At 37.0% G+C, this 23549-nt stretch overlaps 1 protein-coding gene and 1 long non-coding RNA gene across 2 annotated transcripts in view; both read right to left on the bottom strand.

The window, feature by feature from the left end:
* The window catches only part of LOC119573595, a 90008-nt gene that overhangs the window by 47905 nt on the left and 18554 nt on the right, over positions 1-23549 (bottom strand). The gene's annotated exons all lie outside the window — the stretch shown is intronic.
* LOC119573390 lies at positions 15840-17634 on the bottom strand. Its single transcript, XR_005228806.1, has 3 exons — positions 17560-17634; positions 16576-16656; positions 15840-15963 (listed from the first exon to the last, which is right to left on the bottom strand). It is a non-coding gene; the product is annotated as an uncharacterized LOC119573390 (long non-coding RNA).

Raw genomic sequence — 23549 nt, 5'->3', positions numbered from 1 at the left:
TTGAAGTCATAATAAAGTACAAAAAATTTATGATTTCCCTTTTCCCTAAAATAAAAATTTTTTTTAAAGAAAATGTTCCTTTGGGTGTAAAATGACTAGTATAACATGTTTAAAAAATGTGACCCCTTTTCCCCCCACTCCCCCTTAACCCCCCTTCCCCCCCAAAAAAATATCAATTGTTGCCCGCATGGAAAATTGCTGCCAGTGGGTTTTTTTTAAAGCCCGGTTTAGTCGTTGGGGATTTAAAATGAGTGACAATACGCCAGGAAGAAAAAAAGATATTCAAGGAGAAACCCCCTACACACTATTGCTACGCCCGTGGGTCTTTTTCTCTGGAAACATGGTTAAAATGAAAAGGATGACCAGGCATGTTTTAAAATGAAGGGCCTGGGCAAACATGATGCAAATGGGTTTTGAGCGGAGGAAACGGAGGAACCCAACGGGAGAGACGGAGTTGGGTGCTTTCTCCTGTGAAACCTTGTTTGCCTTTTGACCTGATATACTTTTTGATGCCCTTTTATAAGCTGTATTTTGCAATGTACCATATTGGTTTTTCCCCCCGTATGTGCCCATAGAAAAAATGTACGGGTAAATAAATTGTGTAAATAAAGGAAAAACTTTCCCCTTTTTTGTTTATTTCGTTTCCCTGCCTCGCCACTTGGGCCTTTTTTCCCCTTGTGGTGTTCTGGGGGAAACCCCTTTGGGGCTCGGTGCCTCTTGGAGCTGTTAAATGTTCAAGACCCTGTGGATAGCACCCCCCTCTGCCCCAGCCTCCTTGTGTTTGGTAGCAGAGGCCCAGGCGGTCGGCGTAACAAAATAATAAATCATCACCACCCGGAGATATAAACACAATTTTAAGAAAAAGGGGGTTAAAATTCCCTAATCCACTGGTGATAAAAACTTTTCATTTTTTTTAAAGGGGGGACACCCATTTGGGAAAAAAAGGGAAATTTTCCCTTCCCGACAAACTCTAAAACCCATCGCTATGAGGGGCCCGACACATGCCTTCAAACACCCAAGACTGCCACCGGTGAAATGATCTATTTCCCAAAATTTTTTCTCATCATTTTACCAATAGCGAGAAAACGTTAGATAAAAGAATAAACCAGTGATATATTCTCTTAGCAAAAACAGAAAAATGCTTTGCAGGGGGAGGGGGGGGATGGTGAAAATTAGAGAACCCCCTTGGGCAAGCACGCGTTCTCCTTTCCCCATCTCCTACACCATATACGGGTGGAGGAGGAAAGATTTATCATTTTGGTATTCAAACCCTTTGAATATTTTCGTGTATACGGGGTGTGTTGTTTGTGGCCCAGCACATTGTATAGTGTTTTAAAACCCTCAAAAAATTAAAAAAATATATTTTAAAAACGAGTTTTTAAAAATCCTTTTTCCCCTTAATTTTAATTCTTTCTTTGGTCCCGGGGAGAGAGGAGCAGTAATTATTTCCCGGGCATTTGCAGGGCCTTGTGGACCAAATTTTTCATTATTTTGGGCAGTTTCATTTATTGGAAAAGGGCGGTTTTCCCCCGTTGTAACAGAAATCAATTATCGATCTCGGTACAATTTTTTAAAAAGGTGAATATTGCGGTTTTAATGGGAGGACCATGGGCGATCCCCTTGTAGCACCGTGTGTGTTTTAAACATCACTGCCTATGGGTTCATAGGCAGAAGTCGTTTTCGGTTACGGATATTGATTTGTTAAACACTTTCAGGGGGTCATCTTTCTGTTATGATGACCATTTTTCAAACCGTAATTGAGTGTGGGTAGCCATCGTAGCTTTTGGTTTAGTGATTACCCCCGGGGGGGCCCCTGTGTCATTAACCTGCTTTCACCCCTGACAAAGGGTTTTTTGGTTCGCTTTTTCATTGATCTATGGACCTGTCACCCCGCATTGGAGGGGGTCCTCGTCTGTACTCACTGGTATTGGGGGAAAGAAATTTTGGGCGGAAAATTTATTAGTTAATAAATTGCAGTGGTTATCCCCTTTTGTTAAAGATGCAACCCCTTTTAACCCTTTAAGGGGGGTGGGTGTTTCCATCTTAGTAATTGGTGGTTTCCTGTGACTACTGTAGTCCATTAACCTGCTTTCCCCTCCGAAAAGGGGGGTGGTTAAAGCGGGGGGATCATTTATTATGTACCTGTCACCCGTATTTTGGGGGGATCCTCGTTGTTGCACCTAAATTTTTTCATTATTTCTTTTGATGCGTCAGTCCCAGCATAAAAAAGCACATTACTTACGGGAAAAGAAATTTTCGGGGGAGAATTTGAAAAAATTTATTCTTAAAAGTTTTCTTGAATCCAAACAATATTGTTACGAGCATCTTTTCCTCCTATATAGTTAGCTGGGCTTAGACAATTTCGAGGAGGGGAGTAAAATGCGAGAATAGTACTTTGGTTGATTCGTCTTTTTTGATATCATCATAAAACGGAGGTGTATGTTATGCGGAATATGGAGGAACCTCGTCTGTATATAGTTACACATATGCCTTAAGAAAACTAATATATTTCCTATTTCATGTAGATGTAAAACATGAGAAATGGGCATTTAGGAAAAATACTGCATTGTCCCTTGAGGTTAATTAGCAAAATATAGCTGAGTCAACATGTGGGACAGGTGGTGATGCTAGTTGGAGATTAGGCGTCAGCGAAAATGAGGGAAAACGTTTTTACTGGGTAGATACCGTGAAAAACATATTCCCAAATGAATCAAACAACGTAATAGGTAATTAACTTTAGTTTTATAAGTATGAAAGGGGCAAACATAGAAAAAAATTGGTTATGGCATACATTTACACAGAAACTTTAAGCCTGTTTTGGGCTATCGCCTCTTAGGACGGTGTTTGTGTAAGTTTGAGTCATTAAAGCAAATAGTGAAAACATATGGGGGAGGAGGGGGAGTAATAGGTGGGGATCAGCGGCAACTGACATGGGTATATATACGGTCACGCTATTAGCTATATGAATGCTTAAAAACCAGGCAGAGCTGTAAAAATCCCTAGAAGGATTGTGAATGGTGATTTGTTTTTGCTTCTTTTCACATTAGCTTTATATGGGTAGGGAATGTGGGACAGGGGCGGAGAAATAAGGAAGGTCACTTTTCGTAAACTGAATTTGGTCTTGGGTGATTCTATTCTGTTTAGGTGTCCCTTCGCGATTTCTTAATAGTTATGCAGGAATGCTGCATGGTATAAGCCATTGTAGGCAGTTACAAGGTTCAAACCCTCTTACATACATATTGCTAGCAGGGTACGCTTGCGAAACATGTGTTAAATGAAAGGTGACTTTAGCATGGTAAATGAAGGGATGGGAAACATATGCAACTGGCTGTAGCAGGACATGAACAACAGGAGAGCGGATTTGGGTTCGCTCCTGGGAGCTTGTTGTGTGCTGAGAGTCTGATATACTTGTATGCACTTTATGATCCTTTTCAATTAACCATATTTTTTTATTGATGAAATGTCGGGTAAAAACTTGTGTAAATAAAAGATGAGGCCTTTTTGGGCCCCTCCCCCACTGGCCTTCCACCTCTTGTCAATGTTGCCGCAGGGTATGTGCTCGGTGCCTCGGAGCGTTCGTGTCCGACCGGGGAACAGCAGCCGTTGCCTACCGCCTGGGAAGCAAAAAAGAGACGATGGCGGTCCTACACAATATAATAAATCATCACCACCTGGAGATATAAAACGCAATGAAGAAAACGGGTTAATTTCCGTAATCCACTGGTGATAGACTGTCATTTAAGAGGAGGACACGATCGAGACAAAAGAATTATCTTCCAGACAGCTCAAACCCTATCGCTACATAGATGGTCCTGACACATGCACTATCAAACACCACAAGAGCTGCCACCGGTGAAGATGATCTATCCAATATTTTCTCATCATTCACCAATAGCGAGAAATCGTTAGCATAACACAGAATAGAACCAGTGATATATTCTCTTAGCAAAAACAGAACATGCTTTGCAGAGGAGAGGAGGGGTGATGGTGACATTAGAGACAATTGTGCAAGCACGAGTTCTCCTTCCACATCTCCTACACCATATACGGGTGAGGAGGAAAGATTTATCATTTTGGTATTCACCTTAGCAATATTTGCGTGTATACGTGTGTGTGTGTGTGTGTGTGTGCGAGTCACATTTGTGTTATAGGGTGTTTATACAATCAAAAATAAAAGCATATATTGTATAACGAGTTTTTATAATCCTTTCCACTTATTTATTCTATCTCTGACGTGAGAGAGGAGCAGTTAATACGGTCTTACAGACCTGTTGACCAATTATCATGATTTTGACAGTTCAGTCATTGAGAGACGGTTTCCTGTCTGTAACAGAATCATTATCGATCTCGGTACAAGTTAACATGGTGAATATTGACGGTTGTACCATGGGAGACCATGGGCGGATCTTCGTAGCACCTGCTCGTGTGTTAAACATCACTGCCTATGGGTTCATAGGCAGAAGTCGTTTTCGGTTACGGATATTGATTAGTTAATCACTTTCAGTGGTCATCTTTCTGTTTGATGACCATTTCACCGTTAAGTGAGTGTGCAGCCTCGTAGTAGGTTTAGTGATTACCCCGGACCGCTGTAGTCATTACTGCTTTCACTTCGACAAGTTTGTGGTTCGACTTGATCATTGTCTATGTCAACTGTCACCTGCATGGAGGGGATCCTGTCTGTACACATGCTATGCATGATTTCGGTTGCGGATATTATTATAATCATTGCAGGGTTATCTTTTTTAATATGCAACATTTCAACCGTAAGTGTGTGTGTTACCATCTTAGCTAAGTCTAGTGGTACCTCGTGACTACTGTATATAACTGCTTCACTCTCGACTAGGTTGCGTGGTTACGCGGTGATCATATCTATGTCACCTTCACCTGTATGGGGGGATCCTCTCTGACCTCATTAGTTCATATTTCTCTATGATGCGTCATGTACGAGCATAAATGCACATGTGAAAGTACTGTTAAGATTTCCGGTATTGATTAGTTGTTGTGGCCATGGTTGGTTGCGTTGTGTTGCGAAAAGGTCCTGGTTACTCACGGTCACGACCACTTTCACATTCATTACGTTAATGTGCGGATTGTGTCCCGCTTCATCTACTTACACTGATTGTATTACATTGGGGAGATATATATTAAATATATTATATAATAATGTATGTATACACACACACACAAAAACCACCACACACACACACAACACATCACGTGTTATATATATATATATATATATATATATATACTTCAATAGGTATAATATATTAGGCATAATTAATCGTGTGTGAGAAGTGGCAGACTCTGTCTGAGGAAAATTTACCACACACACACACACTATACATATATGTATATATATATAGATATATATATATACTATATAATATTTATATTGTGGTCCAAGTAGAGGATGGACTCCGAAGTAAGTCCCGATCATTTCCTCGCCGCGGCAGTCGTAAAAATGCCTGGCGTTCCGACTGCTGGCTCGAGCCCCACACTCACGGCGAAAAAAAACGACATACCGCTTTTAGAAGTCAAACACAGATGTCGTAGGGGAGGTCACCACCGTGACAAAAGTGTTGGCACGCCGAACCGCGGTTGATTAGGAAGGGCATCCAATCAGGCAAGGATGGTACTGCCAAATAACGTCTCAATAGTGAATTAAAAGAGGCCTAGAACCTGCAGTGGATTACGTGGCTATTGAACAAACAAACAAACAAAAATATATATGCATACATACACACATCCACATACACATACTGTAAGTGGGAGTCACCGCCGTGACAAAATGCTAGCACGGCCGAACGCGGTTCATTATTTATAGGCTCCAAAAAGGTGGTACTTCCAAATCGTCTCTGTAATTGTGAGAGGCCTGTCACTTCAAAGATGGATTGGAACACAGTCCACTCTCTCTCTCACTCACTCTCATCTCTGTATTCTTCTTTTGTTATCATAAATGATGTTATCTTATTCTATTTTTTGAATTTCATTTACATTGTCCCGTTTCTCCTTTCAAAAAGTGGTGTCTTTTGCCTAACATTTCGGGAGAGTGCACCACTGATATTATGAAATGTTTATCATGTTTGCTGTTTTTTTAAAAGGGCCGTAAATGTCCACTGTTCTCCATGTTGGTGATAAAATGGATGACCAACTATATGGTAATAGTGTATATCTTTGTGTGGTATAAATCTTGCCGTGCATTATTCTATATAGTTATGTAATATGATATATATGTTTTAACATATAATATTTTCATTTAAAATCTGGTGCAATACATACATATATCATATACATATATATATATATATATGATATTATATATATATATATATTATATATATAATATATATATATATACACATATTTGTGTGTTGTTTTTAAGGTTTAAGAAAAACACTCTTCAATATGATTAATTAGATAAAATACATCTGTACTAATTCATCAGATAAATACCTTGCATTTCCGAAGCAACTTTAACTGTGTGTGTACAACTGCGTGAGCATAATTAGTCTCGAAACCTGGGAAAAGCGGCCATCACCTCGAAATTTCAAACCCAATTGATGTAACTATCGAACCAATAAGAAACATTAGCCTTTCACTTAGAATAAATTTTCCGTCCTCTTCTCTTCTCATTTTGCCTTCGCCTCCTTCACTCTTTTACTCCCTTTTCCTTTGTTTTGTTTTTTCCTTTCCCTTATTTCTCCCTAGTTTTCTTCCAGTCCCCCTCTTCTGCTCTAAAGTTTTTAGTCTGTCATTATTCCCTCTGTTCTCTCCCCTCTCTTAGTTCCCCCGTCCCTCTTCTCTCCTTCCCCCACCTCATTTCTCCCCCCTCTCCTCCTTCACTCTCTTTCCCCCCTTCTCTTCTCCTCCTTCCCCTTTCTCTAAACCTCCCTCTACATCAGCCTGAAGCCCCTGCTCCTCCTCTTGCCGGAGAAGAAGATCCTGATGAGGTTCGAGTCCGAAGTGACGTTCGGCGGGAGTGAGAAGCCATTGAAGGAGAGGACAGAGCCAGGGGTGTAGTAAAGGTCGGTGGTTGGGTTTACAGCCACGAAGTTCTGAGCGTAGGTTCCCAGGCGCATGTGGGTGAAGGTTTACTGAACTGTATTGCCAAACTGACGCCTAGGAATGAAGTGGAGAAAAGGTTTAATACAGGTTATTCGTAGTTGTGGGTCTCAGTGGTTTCAGTGGGCTAAGACTGCTTGTTTGTATGTATGTTTGTCAGTTGTAACCTTTTGGTGTCCTCGGGAATGAGGGCCTATTCCTAGCACACAGGAGTAGGTATCGATCTATAGTACCTACAAGTCGAGGCTATACGTCATTCGACATTCGCCACCTATCATACCACCATTTATAATGAAGACAGTAGCAGATCTACAGGGGTGCATGATGCGGGGCTGCTTTCCACTGCTGCAGTCGCTCTTCTTTCCCTAGCTGCCCATCCCTCAGACGTTTAGATCTTTAAAAAGATATATGTCTTCCTTCTTAAGGTAAATAACCTATTCAGAAACCACACGAATTGGGGAATCCCACATGACACCACATCACTATAGCAAAACTAAAACCCATTGCTGTTTTATGAATATTTCTAGATTCGCCAGTGATTGGAATTTATATTGCTTATTGCACTTGATTATCTCGCAATCTCGAGTAACCTTATCTTAACAAAAATACATAACCCCCCCCCCAGAAAAAAATGTACACTTATAAACACGATCAAAATGCTTAATCCTTCCAAGTAAATGGTAAATAAGTGTCAACACTTACCATGATTTTCCATTCACAGTACTTCTTCTCGGGTGCCTGCGGGGGAACCTCGGCGACGTGATGACTCCCCCGGGGCTGGCGGAGAGGACCTGGGGAGGGAAGCCCGTGAAAGGTGGCTGGACCGCGCGACAGGAACTTATTTTGTTTGATCATATTCACTGCATGAGTATATATTTTGCTACGCACGTAAATGCAGCGGGGTGTGTGTGTGTTGTATGTGTTTGTGTGTGTGTGTTTATATATATATTATATATATATATATATATATATATATATATATATAACAATTTGTTTGTAGTGTGTGTGGGGTTATTATATATATATATATATATATATATATATATATTATATAGATATATACATATATATATTATATCATATATATATATATATATATATATATATATAATATGAATATTATGCACATAATACATACATACAATGTACATATATATATTCATATATATTTATATACATACATCCCACAACACCAACACACACCACACACACCCCCACACAACACACACACAAACACACCACACATTAAATGGGTGACTCTGATCCAGACAATTCATAGATCACAGCAAAAAAGTACTCTTGGTATCGTCTCTTCCTTGGGCTTAATATGTGATTTATACTTATGATAATATGTTATTTATAGCTTCATGTATATTTTATTACAAGATCTACATAAATTTTTGTTTAACATAGAAGAATAGAAAGTACAGTCCCGTGTTACTTGTTCCACTAATTGAGTTGGGCAGACGAAGACGTCCTGAGCGAATAGTCATCAAACTTACTTGTGGCAAGAGGAGTCCTTGGTTGAACTGTGCATGGAAACCTTCATATCACAGCTTTGAACGTGAAGTAGCGAGAATGTCCTATGTGTTGTATATGCTTTTTCTCCCCACGGTGTTAAGGAGAGATACACAGAGCATCGAAAACCAAACTCTGGGATTGGAAGAAATTATGGTGTGGGAATGTGCTGGTATTGGAGTTGGGTGTGTGTATTGTGTTGTGTTGTGTTGTGTGGTGTGTTGTACGTACATGCACCTACATGCATTTGTAATGTTTTTAAATAGCGAGTGTGTGGAGTATTTGGATGTACAGTATAATATAATTATGATATACAATATGTTATTCTATTTTTACAGTGGTTATTATATGTTTGGTGTGACAGGCTATCTGTTTGCTTCTAATTACCCCATGTGTGCAAGGGAATGGCACGGTTTACCATCCATTGGCGGCGCAGGATTTGATGCAGGTCAGCAAGAACGTACCAAAATGCGCACCCAGCACATAAAAGCGTGTGGTTGTTTATTATATCCAGTTAAATCACCACGTCTTGCCTCGCCATAAGCCCAGAGAGTGAAATCATTGCTCAAAGTATAGCATTGCTGACTCACGTTATGCCCGGCGTGTAAGGTTCGATCACAAGGGTGTCGCCAGCAACGCAGCCGAAGAACCCTGATGAATAAGTTCACTGTGCGAGCTCCTCTGCCGGGGGAAAGGTTGGTGTTTGGACAGTGGATTCTGAAGGGCGATGATGGTGATACTAATGATAATAGTGATAATGGGGATGATAATAATGATGATAATGATAACTGCGATGGTGATAACGATGATAATGATAACAGGGATGATGATAATGATGGTAACTAGGATGATGATGATAATGATACTAATAATAACAGAGATGATGACGATACTGATAATAAAAAGAATGATGACAGTGATGGGAATGATATTGATGATGGGGTAATACTTGGAATGTATATAATGGGATTATGATGACAATGATTTTAAACAATAATATTAGTTCAAATCATAATGGTAGCAGCAGAAATACCCATAACAAAGGTGAAGCATAATAAAACTGATAATAATGTAATGGCATATAATAATACCGATAAATAATGCTAATGCTAATATAAAACAATTATGCTTATTAGGAACAGTGCCAGCATCACAACACAGAATCAATATCATATTAATTATAAATAAGATATTATTTGACAATTAGCCAAGACTACCTAAAGTCTCAGCCATTAAACTTAGTGATTTTTGAAAAATTAATTTAAAATAACAGAGAAATAACTTTGTACTTTAGTTTTTTTTTATTTAAAACAAAATCCTACCGACACAATGCAAAGTTTGTTCTTGTTATCATTACTATCATTAACTGTTGCTTACTGATACGTTGCAAGAGTAAACGATATTATGATAAATAATAATAATAGAAATAAAAACATGATCATTATAATAATAATAAAAATAATATCTATTATTATTTGTAGTAGTATTATCATTATCAACATTATCATTAGTAGCGGTAGATGTGGTATTAGTAGTATCATCATTATCAACATTATCGTTAGTATACTTATTACAATTATCATCACTGGTATCATCAATATTATCACCATCAATATTATCGTTAATATTATCACCATTATTATCATCATCACAGCACCATCATCATTACTATTGCTATTATCATTATCATTATCATTGCTATTATTATCTTCATTCATTATAAACATCATCACATATGTCATTATCACTGGAAATTAGCCTAAACTTACAGTAATTCACTGAAAGGTACAGTACCGTTATGTGGCTAATATTCAGGAATTTGAGAAATGAAATAAGTCAGTCCGTTTCTGTGTATGAGCTACACTGACCAACAAGCCGTTGTGGTTGTGGTTGTTGTAGTTGTTGATGTTGATGTTGTCGATGTGGCTGTGGTTGTTGTCGATGTGCTTGTGGTTGTTGTCGATGTGCTTGTGGTTGTTGTCGATGTGTCTGTGGTTGTTGTCGATGTGCTTGTGGTTGTTGTCGATGTGCTTGTGGTTGTTGTCGATGTGTCTGTGGTTGTTGTAGTGGTACTTCTGGTTGAAGATGTACTTGTAGTTGTAGACGTTCTTGTAGTGGCACTTGTAGACGCACTGTTACTTGTACTTGTAGTTGTAATCGTACTAGTACTTGTACTTGTGCTTGTACTCGTGGTGGTGCTGGTACTTTTACTTGTAGTCGTGGTGGTAGTTGTTCCCGAAGGCGCGCAGGAAGGAATGGGAACAAAGATGATGTCAGCCGACCAACCGGGTTTTGAAATTTGTCCCAACTTTGAAATAAAGAATCATTCTCCTCCAACAGACTGGAATCCTGGCCAGGCGAAATATCGTCCACAGAACCTGAGGGGAGAGGAAGAGGGTGAGAGAGGGGAGGGGATGGGGGAAGGGAGGGGGGAGGAGAAAGGGGAAGGGGAGGGAGGGAGAGAGGGAAGGGAGATGAGAGAGAGAGGAGAGAGTCTCCTTACTATCAATCATCAGCAAGATACTTGAAAAAATAATATGCTCCCACCTAACAAACCACCTTCTGTCATTTTCTGTCTACCCGGCAATGTGGCTTTCAGAAGAACCGCTCTGCTGCCGACCTACTGTTACAGATGACTGTAGACTGGTCAGCTGCACTTGACTGCGGACAGCGCACTTGTGTTCTTGCTCTGGACATAGCATAGTGTGCATAGAGCATAGCATAGAGGCACCTAAGTGTGTTAAGTAAGTTAAAAGCATTTGGAGTAGACGGGGAACTCCTGGTCCTTTGAAAAAAAAAATATCTACTCAACAGAGAAATGAGAGTAGTCCTCAGTGGAAAACACTGCTGACAACGACATCAAAGTAGGTGTCCCTCAAGAAAGTATGCTGGGCCCTGTGCTGTGGAATGTCTTCCTTAATGACTTGTTCCACCTCCAAACCAAAGCATCTGCGGATGGTGGAACACTCTCCTTTAGGTACGAGCCCAGGGAACAGGATGGAAAAAATAAATGACGGGCTCGCACAAATATCGACTTGGGGAGAGAAATGGCAGGTGTCCTTTGCCCCGAATAAGACCCAGCTTATGGTTGTCAAGAGGACAAGCAGTGATATCCAAGTTCACTTCAACGAGAGAAAAATAAGAACACAAGAAGAAACTGAAGTACTGGGCATCACATTCAACAAAAATAAATGAATAAATAAATAAATAAATAGATGAATAAAAATAAATAAATAACAAAAATAAATAGATGAATAACGAAAAAATAAAATAGATAAAAAAAAGTCACGTAGAAAGCTTGGCGAGAAGGGCTTCGCAGAAACTTGCATCTTGCATAGAATACAAGAAAGAGCGAAGAAAATCATAGGAAGGACCCAGCAGTATCAAGAGAACCTCGACAGCCTTCAACACAGGAGAGACGTAGCTGGCTTGACGACGATGTTCCGCATCAATCGCCAACACGTCCCGCACTGCAGCCAATTAGACTGCCCGACGAGAAAAGTGGAACGAGTGCCCGCCGCCCTGGAGGAACCTCGTTGTTGCACGGCGCACCACCAAATTATGGAATCTGTTAATTTCTGTCATCGATGTGGATGCTCAGTTCTCACAAACTTTCAAAAAACAAAGCACATGTGTGGCTAAAGACCACTAAGATATGATTTTAGGTAATATTATGTGGCTGAATCAGATGAGGTTAGACTTGAAAGTAGGAGTCATTAAACATGAATTCTCTTAGTCTCTAAAACAGATTTTTGACTAACATGTCTAATAATTATAAGCAAATACAATTATATTACAATAAAGTATTGTAATATACATACCACTGGGCCCCTTTCCGTTGCATTAGTAGTCCTGATTTCCAGGGCATCGTACCAACAGCCGAGTGTGCTAACGCCGTTTACCGTTAGTGAAACCGCTTGGTACACGTTGAATGCCGTGAAAGTCAGTTTTACTTCATTACACTCGGGGGCGATTATCCATTTGACGAAATCCGAATCTGTTGCGTGAAAACATAGTGTGTGTATGAAAAGCATATCCGTACATGTATATGTTTCTACATATAGTGAAAGATAGAGAGGGAGAGAGTTGGGCACAAAAACTACAATCAGATTGCATCTGCTCTATTCTTCTCTTTATGACTGAGGTTTCTAAGTACACCAAGTTTTGGTAACTGAATCATTAAGTACAATACGCTATCAAAACTTTAGTCAAAGTTATTTTGCAATTCTCGAAAAGCCAAGTAACGAGACAATTGTTTATTATGGCATATGTGTTTCAATCCTTGGGCATTACAGCGCGTCTCCCTGAAGAGATAGAGTTTCATATCTTTCGTATTTCACTTGTCAGTTGATTATATGGATATCAGAGACTAATACAAGTGTTCCCAACCTGGCTGACATGGATGCCCAGGGATACATTTGCACTATTTCAAAAGGGGCATAGAGTATATGTATGTTGCACTTACTATTCAGATATATTCATCAACAAGATTTTGCAAATCCACATTTTTAGTGTTGTTGGGGACTATGGGGTAATTAAATTATCAAAACACCTGAACTTTATCTTCATAGTGTAGTTGTTAATTTTCTCCCTTGTATTAATGAAACAGGCTTAAGCATCTCATTAATATTAGTACACGTATTTAGTTATTAGTATGTCATTTCTTGGACTTTCACTTATTAGTCATGCCCAGTGTGCTTAACAGATATCAAGATATTCCATAAATTCGCTTGGTTCACTTTCTTAATTTTATCAGTAGTAAAAAGCTCTTAAGAATCATCAACACACGGAGTTAATAAGGAAATATTGTTGGATCAATATAGTTTTATACATTTTTGATCCTTAAGTTGAAGGAAAACTGTCAGAACATCCAAATAGGTGCAAATAAACACAGCTTAAGAAGGACATTTTCTGATTTATATTATCTTCGAATGGAAAGAAAGTATAAAAACACACACACAAATAATAAAAAAAAAAAACATACCACTATGGCTAGAGAGTAATGAACTGAGACTGTATAACAATACTTACCATGAGGGAAAGCATTAGGATAGTTCACGGTTGAAATAGTTTTCTCAACGGTGACGATCTCAGTATTGAAATATAGGATAGCATCTGAAGAATATATAAATTTTGTTAAAATGGTATCATGCTTTAACATGTGTGACTTTTACAGTGTCTCTTGAATATTTGTTAGGAGCGCATCGCAAAAGTTCTGTTCATAAAGCAAAGTATTCAAAGAGTAGTATTAATGATAATCTAAAGTCATGAAAGTTCATCTATAATGAACGTGACTGTCTGTGAAATAAAACCAAATAAAATATTCCATTTGTGAGATAAGACATTAACAGATGACAATCTGTGTGAGACCAAACATAAGGAAGTTATCAGTGCAAATACAGATCGAAAAGAGAAACCAACCATTATAGAGTGTATTAACAGTCTCGCAGTTGCTCCCTGAAGTTCCATCAGGACACACACAAGTGCAGTCACTTCCTAAATAACCATTATTCTGACAGGGATCACTAGCTAGTCCGCAAGAGATGAGGAGTTTATCTGTACAGCCATACATGGTGTTTACTATGAGCTTGTCCATGTGGGAGAGGCCTTCGCGCTGGCCAATTTCAGCTTGGAACCTCGGGTCTTTGGTCACGATGGTATTGCGGCTGTTCAGAGAGAAGCCCTGTGGAAAAGAATCAGAAGAAAGGATTATATCAAGAAATATGAAGAACACACATGTTGGAACCTCGAATGCTGGACCCAGTCTTGTAGAAGTCTTAAACTTGGCCTTACAGATCGTGACCTCTCTCTCTCTCTACACACACAGACGTGTATATATATATATATATATATATATATATATATATATATATATATATATATATGTATGTATGTATGTATATACACATATTTATGCACATCCACATACGCACACACATATAAAACAATCAGAACTGTAAAAGCCATATGATTTACCTGCGCATAGTAATGCATAATTGAGGAATAGTCATACGGCACACCATAATTGTTGGTCGTCATGAGGTTAAAGTTATAAATCGCCGATGATATGATGTTTTGTGTGAGAATTGAGACGTGTTCGTCTCGGTCTGACCTCGATTGCTCATGCCAGAGGCCCAAGGCGTGTCCGACCTCGTGTACCAGACTGCCAAACTGCCAACAAAGATCATGGAAAGTCAAAGTCTGAGTTGAAATAAGTATTTTTTTGGACTTTCGAACGATTACAGATTAGCTGTGCGTCTAATAGTGAAATTAGTGATTAGAGATCAGGTGTGCACGGAATTTTCGCTTTGCTTAGTTGTACCTTCGACATGTCTGCTAAAAAACGACTTCTTAGCAAAAATTAAACTCAACAAAACTGTTTCATTAAAAAAAGAACTTCTAAAACGAAAGCAAGAGACTAAAATTCATTAAAAAAAAACATTAAAAACTCAAACTTAACTAAAACTCACAAATCTCTAAAACTCTTAACGAAACTAAAACTCGTACAAATTAACTCATCAAAAACTAACCTAAAAAGCTAAAACTTATAAAAACTACAACCCATAATAACGAATAATAATAATAATAATAATAATAATAATAATAATAATATAAATAATAAACAAGTAAAACTAAAATTCATAAAAACACCCCTAAAATCTAAATCTTCTGATCTGCTTGTAGCACATAGACCCAACCCTTCGTATCACTGATGGCGCCAAACTTTTTTTTTTTATTATTATCACTATTCTCTCTATTTACCTCTCTCTGCCTCACTCTCTTTTTTTCTTTCCCTCCCCTCCCTCTTTCCCTCCCCCCTCCCTCTTTCCCTCCTCCCTCCTTCCGCCCCTCACTTACCACCGACTGCTCACACCACACGGGCACGTTGATGTCTGTCTCGCTCCCTGCTGACCATTCCCAGTAGGTACAGGAGAAGCGTGGGATGAGAGGACTTATGCGTCCCAGTGCGGTGTTCGAGACTCGGTGAAAGTGGGCAGGTGTTGTCGTCCAGTGCTGAATGGCGCTCCGGACGGCTGCTTTGTCAACCAGGTCTGGAGAGTCATTTAGAGATAAGTTCGCATTACGTGTGTTATATATAATATATATATATATATATATATATATATATATATTATATATATATATATATATACACATATATGTATATGCGTGTCTGTTAGCGTTATATATATACAAAGGCTAAAGGCTCTTTCTTAACAACGGCACACTGTCAAGCAATACCGACCATCCTCAAGGTATAGGGAATGTGAGGGAAGCCGTTGACATCAGGCCAGAATCTGGTGACATCGTTGATCGCCTTCCTGTTGAGGATGGCGGCCAGCTGCTCGGGGTCAGCATCGTGTCCCCCAGTTTCTCGAGCTGGAAAAAATAGCACGCTTGAAAGCCACTTCTATAAGGGTAAAATAACAGGAATATCCCTTCGTAATCTTATGAAGCGTAAGGTGTTGAGCTTGTGTATTTCTTTATTTTTCTGTGATTCATTTATTTGCTATTTAATCAAGTATTTCTTATCTTATCATATCATCTATTTATTCAGTATTTGTTATTATTTACTTTTTTACTTATTTTTTGTTGTTTTTTTTCTCTCGTTTTCCTTATTTTTTGAGTTTTTTCTTGGCAATGTTTTTATTTTTTTAATCATTCATTTATTTACTCTTTATCTTATTTTTTTTTCTCTCTCCTTTTCCCTCAATTTTAAACTTGCTCTTGGCAATATTTTTATAATTATTAAATTATTATTTCGAGCTTCCTCTTGGCAATGTTTATATGTATTTTTAACCATTTATTTATTCATTATCATTATCCCCCCTTTTTAAGCCTCCTCTTAGTAATGTTTATATACGCATTTTAATTACTTATTTAATCCTTACTCATTTGATTTATTTTGATATCCCCCCTCCTTATTTAAGCATCCTCATTATGCATAACACTGAACACTGCGTTTCGTGTGTTAAGGACAGAGCTACGTACCAATTCCTCCCCCTCCAGCCTGCTCAGGTTAGCTGCTGCGAGCTGTTCCTCTGTGAGTAAGATGTCGTCTCCCTCGTCGCCCTTTCAGGATAAACAGAGCAAAAAAGTTTAACATTGCAAGTTAATTCACGGGCTATAGATAGATAGATAAAGATATTTGTTCATTCATTTGTTTATTCATCCATCTTTCCGTCTCTCGATTCTCCTATGACATTGACGTTGAGTAGCAGAAATATGCTAGAGAGTGCTAATTGTGTGAAAACATTTCTGTGGAAAATCAATAATGTACACCCTTTTTGTTGTAAATTATAATAATTCAATTTATTATATGTACCCAAAGAACGTGAAGAAAAAAACATTAACAAATTACAGGTTTTAAAAAATGTATCCTTTGAAAGGTGTATTAAGGTCAATTAATTTTGTTTAACATTAATTCTTGTGTTCCATTGGTGATTTGATGTGTATGAGTGTAAATTATGAATAATAAATAATGGTGGAACCGTTTCTGTTGTATTTGGTGATTCATTTGACCAGAATCCATTAGATATGGGAAAGAGAATTATGCAACTATGGTAACCATGTCATCCCTATGCCAATGAAAATATGGAGAGTGCTGAGTCATGTCTGAGTGGTCCTTCAATGTAACTGTCCAGGTTTGTGGAGAGTTAGTAGTGCCCATTAAATGAATGGTTAGGTTTAAAATTCCCCACAAAGGCTGGAAGTGAACAAAAAATCAAATATTTCTCCATGCTAATAAAGAACCAGGCATTTCAAACACAATAGAAAAAGGGAGCTTCGAAGGAAGATGACAATTACAGTGAAAGAGAGAGAGAGAGAGAGAGAGGGAGAGCCTTAAAGGTCACAAAATAAATAGCGGAAACAAATTTCATAAGCGATAATAACTAGGAAAATGATAGTAATAATGTACTAATACAATACTCTTGGAATTAGATACTTTAAATAAGAATATTTATATAAACTTACATGATGAATCCCGGGTATTGTGAAATGGTCAGTCCCGTTGTTCTCTACATTCCGCTCCTGTTGAAATAAATATATTTATTTCAAATATTTATTTTGCTTTAGATATATTTTATTTCGTAAGGTGTGGATTAGCCCAATTCTCACGGATGGCAATACATACCATACCCACTGTAATATAAGTTTATTGTATTCACACATAGATGGCTCTACAATTGTTTCGTCACCAAGGAGTCAGTTATTAGTTCTACTTATCTCACCTGTTTCCCCTTTTCCTTGACTTTTGGAAATGGTCTTTAGTATTATTTTATTGTCTTGAATGTTACCAAGATTTTAATAACAATTTAATAACCATAACATCAATAACAATAATAGTATCGAAACAAATTGCATAAAAAAAAAAAAAATCTTGCCACCTCAAGGAATGGGGAAATCAGGATCGGTCACTCGGGGTTGTTGGTAGACTCCTTGCTGGCTGAGCACATGTGGAGCCATCTGTATGTAACAAAATTCACAAATATCTACAGGGGACAGAACATCAATCCGTGGTGGTTAGGTTAAGAAAAAGTATATGGGGTAGAATTGTAATGGATACAAGAATGAAATGAAATTATATGTGGTAATTTTTTTTGTCTTTCTTTTTTTGACGCACTGCACACATACATATATAATCCAAATCAAAATATCTACTCCTAAAAATCAATAGAAATCTGCATAAAGAAAAGTCTGCAGAATAATCTCAAGCATTTCCGGCATATATGACGCATAACACTTTTACACATTAACACATCATTAACTGGACAGTTATCATTCATTTGGGAAGTAAAGAAAATAGTGTTATTATTCCACTCACCTTAGCATCTCCATAACAAATAATTAGAATTTAGCTTACTTATCTACAGACTCTCGCTGTACAAATGTCAGGACCCTCGGTAATCTAAGGAAAGTATATAAGGAATGTTACTATTGGAAACTAACAGAGAGTGGGGGGGGGGTGGAGAGTGAAGGAGGGAAGGAGGGAGGGAGAAAAAGAGAGAGGAAGAGATTTTATCTCTTCATTTTCTGTGTTGACTTTCGCCTAACATAAAACATCAAGCACCAAACAGAAGAAAAATTTAAAGCAAAAGAAAAAAAACAACTTTTTTTTTCTTTTTTTACTTATGGAATAAGCAATTTCAAACTGGACCACAGGAGCATTATGTTCCAGAATTCTTTAGTTTATCTTCCAAATAATCTAAAAGTATATACCTGAATAAAACTGATTTCTCTGTATGTTAAGAGTAAACTATTTAAAAAATTATTACCTGTATTTCTATTTTTACTTGGTTTCCAACTTCAAACAAAAAGTTTCTGTCAAGCAAGAGCGAGTAAAAAAAAAGTAAAACTCATTAATCATGAGTCAAAGTTGCATTAATTTAAATGAATGAAATATGCTTTAACTTTGCAATGACGATTTTCAATTTCCCTTGGGCTCAATCGTTCCTAACGAGTTTTCATTAATTAATTAATTATTATTATTATTATCATCATCATTTTTAAATGCTACTCTTAATACACCAGTGTCATCTCTTCCGGTGGCAATTAGGGGGTCGCATAATGTAAAGCGCCGCCTAGTTCTATGACGTAATAGGAATGGCTGCGTTAACGGTTAGCCATTTTACTATATTGGTTATTGTTTTCGAACTGGTACAAAGTATTTTGGAATGTAATATCCTAGATGGCTTTCGATATCATATGGTGAGTAGTGCTTTGTTATAGATACCCAATATAAGTACAAATAAGGATGATAAGTTAGGAGGAATACATTTCCATACTCAATTCCTGTCGTGCAGGCTGGAACCGTCGGAAAAGACGACGCAAGATTGCTAGGTGTTATAAAAGCTATTATTATTATGTATATATATATATATATATATATATATATATATAATATATATATATTTTTTTTTTTTTTTTTTTTTTTTTTTTTTTTTTTATAGACTTTTGACTAATATCGTTACGCTTAACACACCGGATTTTACAGGGCGTATTCCTAATGATATGATGCTATACATAGGGCCTCTTCCGCAACGCCAACCACCCGTTAATGTTAATGAAAAGTCTTAACAATTCAGCGAGCTGTTAAGGTTTTGCTACCAGTTTTGTCCATGCCTGACGTCATTGTTATGGCTCCACCCATCGTCTGTAGTGCGCCTGTGCAGAGTATATTCAACTCAAAAATGTTCGTTAGGGATTATATTTTTAATTAATGCCTATTAGGCTGTAAGTTAAGAGTGCAAGTATAAATAATTCATATACTATTATTATATATAAAGATATTGCGGAGGAGGAACAGGAACATTCTAGAAAACTCATATTCACACATACCTTCCGCTGTTTTACATTAAACGTAAATAATGGTTATGAATGAGCATTAAAAAAAATTATATGAAAAAAAATCAAGATATTTAGATAGATGAACATCATTTATTAACAAAAATTCCTTATAGACAGACATGGCTGACAAATGCTCATTCCATGGAAAAAAACTCGCTCTCTCCTTCCTGTGGAAAGCTAACAATGACAGGACAAAACAACAGTATGGAAGCGCAGGAGACACAATCATTGCTGTATCACGATCAGTACAGTTATGAGAAACATATGCATGTTGGTTAGAAAGAATGTCGTGGATGCAATCAATAAAAAATAACGTAAACTTGAATAGAATGGGGCTTCTTTACATTGATTCCTGTTTAACACTGACAGTAATCAAGATATTGAGATAATTAACGGAGAAAAATATTTTGGAAGTGTGTAACATTGCACTAATGTACTTATAATGCAGAACGTTAATGATCCACACCGGAAAAAAAAATAGAACTATTACTTACACTTAGTGCCACATATATAATTTTATATCAGTGTAGTTTGTCCATTTTGATCTCCCGTTTTCCTTTATGAACTGGAATCGCTTTAATAAAGAGCACGGTAATCACCCTCACGGTAACAGTAGGGAGATCTCGGAATATCATTACTAATGTCATCTAAAAATACCATCATCAACGTAAGCCGTGCCATGAAGATGAATTTTTTTTTGGGTGCAACTGAAAAAGATGGTGCCAGTGTACTATTGTTTCATTAATTACACATACATAAATACGCACGGACGCATGCACGGACACACGCACACGTGTGTATGTATGTATGTGTGTGTGTGTGTGTGTTGTGTGTGTGTGTGTGTGTGTGTGTGTGTGTGTGTGTGTGTATGTGTGTGTATGTGTGTGTGTTTATGTGTGTGTTTATGTGTGTGTGTGTATGTGTGTGTGTGTATGTTTGTGTGTGTATGTGTGTGTGTGTTTATATATATATATATATATATATATATATATATATATATATATATATGCATCTGAGAACACAAATTGCTTTCATTATGATTTCATGAATAGTTCACGCAAGAGAAAAAATGTGATGCAAGAAACCAGCGAAATATTTTTTTTTTTTATTAATACATAAAAAATCTTCACATACTCCTATAAAATCTTATATATTCTGTCAATCCTTATTAAAAAAAAACATACTATCATGTAGGTTACAAAGAATTATTCAGGGGTTAAACGTATGATTTTTTCCTTTGATTTATGGCTACCTAGGCTAGTCAAAACTTAATAAAAGTCCCGTAACAAGCGACCGCATTTTTATTATTGATTTTAATTTTTATGTACCCAGGATGTCACGCATGTATAATATATTTTAAAGTAAGGAAAAACCACGTCTTCATTAATTTTAAAGCATTTACTGAATCATAGTATTTCATCAGAAAGTTATGACATGGTCCCGGCGCTTCAGCAAAGGTCGTTTCCATTTTTCACCAATCGCGTTTTTTCCCCGTAAATATTCATATTTATGTGTCATTGCATCACATCCGATTTTTTCCCTCAAGAGAAATCATGGCAGCATACATTTGAATATATTTTCTGAATGTGAAATTGAATGATGAGCGTTAATGAGCGATGTCAAATATCAGGATTTATTTATTTTTCTTCTTCTTTTTTAAATCTTTGCGACGCGTATACAGGTGGTTATGTCTTTACGAAATAAGCGGTTTCAGCGAGATAATAAAAAACTACCAATTTAATGTCTTTCTATATAATTTGATTAGGTTAAGGAAATTAATGCTATATGAAAAGATAACTAAATAAAGATAGCAAATAACTAAATAAACAGTTTAATAATGTGACTAATTCATCCAAAATAAAAAAGTAAGAACATATTTTTTAAAAGGGAGGGTGGGTCAAATTCCTACAGGAGGCGTGGTAGTAAAAAAGAACGGTTGATGAAGCCCAAGGGAAAAGTATCCCCATTTTCTGATTCTGTGGCAGAGACATTTCGTACTGTTCTATAAGACTGGTTCAGAGAGAGTTGTCCATGCAGTATAAAAGAACCATTACTTAGGTTGAAATGTTAAGGTATTTTACGTTAGCGATCAGTTTGATAAAATTCCTTTCTATAGATTTTCTCTTCAAAATTCTACATGTATAGTGTGTACTTTATACAGAAAAACCTTGCATTTCAAATTGTTATCATGAAGAACTAAGAGTGTAAACACTATATGCTATTGTTAACAGTAATCCAATAACAACGGATATAAGAACTGTTCCCTGTATTTTTTTTTTTTTTTTTTTTTTTTTTTTTTTTTTTTTTTACATACAAAATGGCTCCACATGTGCTCAGACACCAAGGAGTCGATCAGTAGGCCTTAGTACCGTGCCTGATTTGCCTCTTCCTTGAATTTGCGGGAAAATGTGTTTTTTCTTTGTTATACTATTAATTTGATGATGTTATTATTATATTGGATATGATTATTAAACATGCCAAATATACATACACACATATACCTATGGATAGGGATAGATGGACTGATATATCGATGGATAGATAGCAGTGTTCTATAAATATTATCAAATAGTGTTTTTATTGAGTCTGGTCATGGCATAAGATAGAAAAAGGCGCAAGGTTAGTCGCATCTCACCAATGTTTTAATTGAAGGTTTAATTGAAGATTATCTGTGTGTTAAAGCGTGTGTAAATATACTAACTGTTTCTCGTTAACATGCTCATTCCTGGAAGTATCTGTGCCCATTCAGAAACAAACTGTTTATGCAATCTTAATTAGTACTTACGATGGCGGGAGATAGGTAGCATCCTTCCTCGTTTTCGGCAGAGCCTGAAAAAAAAAGTTTGAAAAGTTTGAAATTATGGAGAATGATAAAAAAAAAAAAAAAATATATATATATATATACATATATATATATATATATATATATATATATATATATATATATATATATATATATATATAAAATCCAGTGTCAGTACTTCTCGGAAAATTAAAGATGCAGTATGTCAGTGGGTTTGTGTGCGATATATATATGTGTGTGTGTGTGTGAGTGTGTGTGTGAGTGTGAGTGTGTGTGTGTGTGTGTGTGTGTGTGTGTGTGTGTATGTGTGTTTTATGAGTGTAAGGTTGCATATGCGTGTTTGAATATATGCATACATGAATGTTTCTTATATAGCATCTTGTGCATTTTAATCTCCATATAGTTCATAGACCTACAGCGTGAATCTGTAATGGTTTAAAATTATCATTATTATTATTATTATTATTATTATTATCAAATATATAATGGAGCATGTACAAATGACCAATATTTTGAAGTTATGTTCATATGTTTTGCTATTCGTAAGTGGTTATCAATTTGTGTGTGTAAGTGTATACCTGTCCACTCATTTGTTTCTCCGTCTATCCTTAACACACACACACACACACACACGCATATATGCAGACACACACACGTATGTGTGTGTGTCTGCATATATGTATATTTATATATATATGTGTATATATGCACATATATATAAACATATGCATACATTCACCCTGAAGCCTTTCGAAAATCTAGAACTCATCTCGTGGATCCCACTTAAGCCTTCCTGAAGCCCCGGAACCACCGG

This window comes from Penaeus monodon, chromosome 5, assembly GCF_015228065.2.
Source record: "Penaeus monodon isolate SGIC_2016 chromosome 5, NSTDA_Pmon_1, whole genome shotgun sequence".
Lineage (NCBI taxonomy): Eukaryota > Metazoa > Arthropoda > Malacostraca > Decapoda > Penaeidae > Penaeus > Penaeus monodon.
The sequence above is the reverse complement of the archived record's forward strand: the minus strand, read 5'-3'. Positions and strand labels throughout refer to the sequence as shown.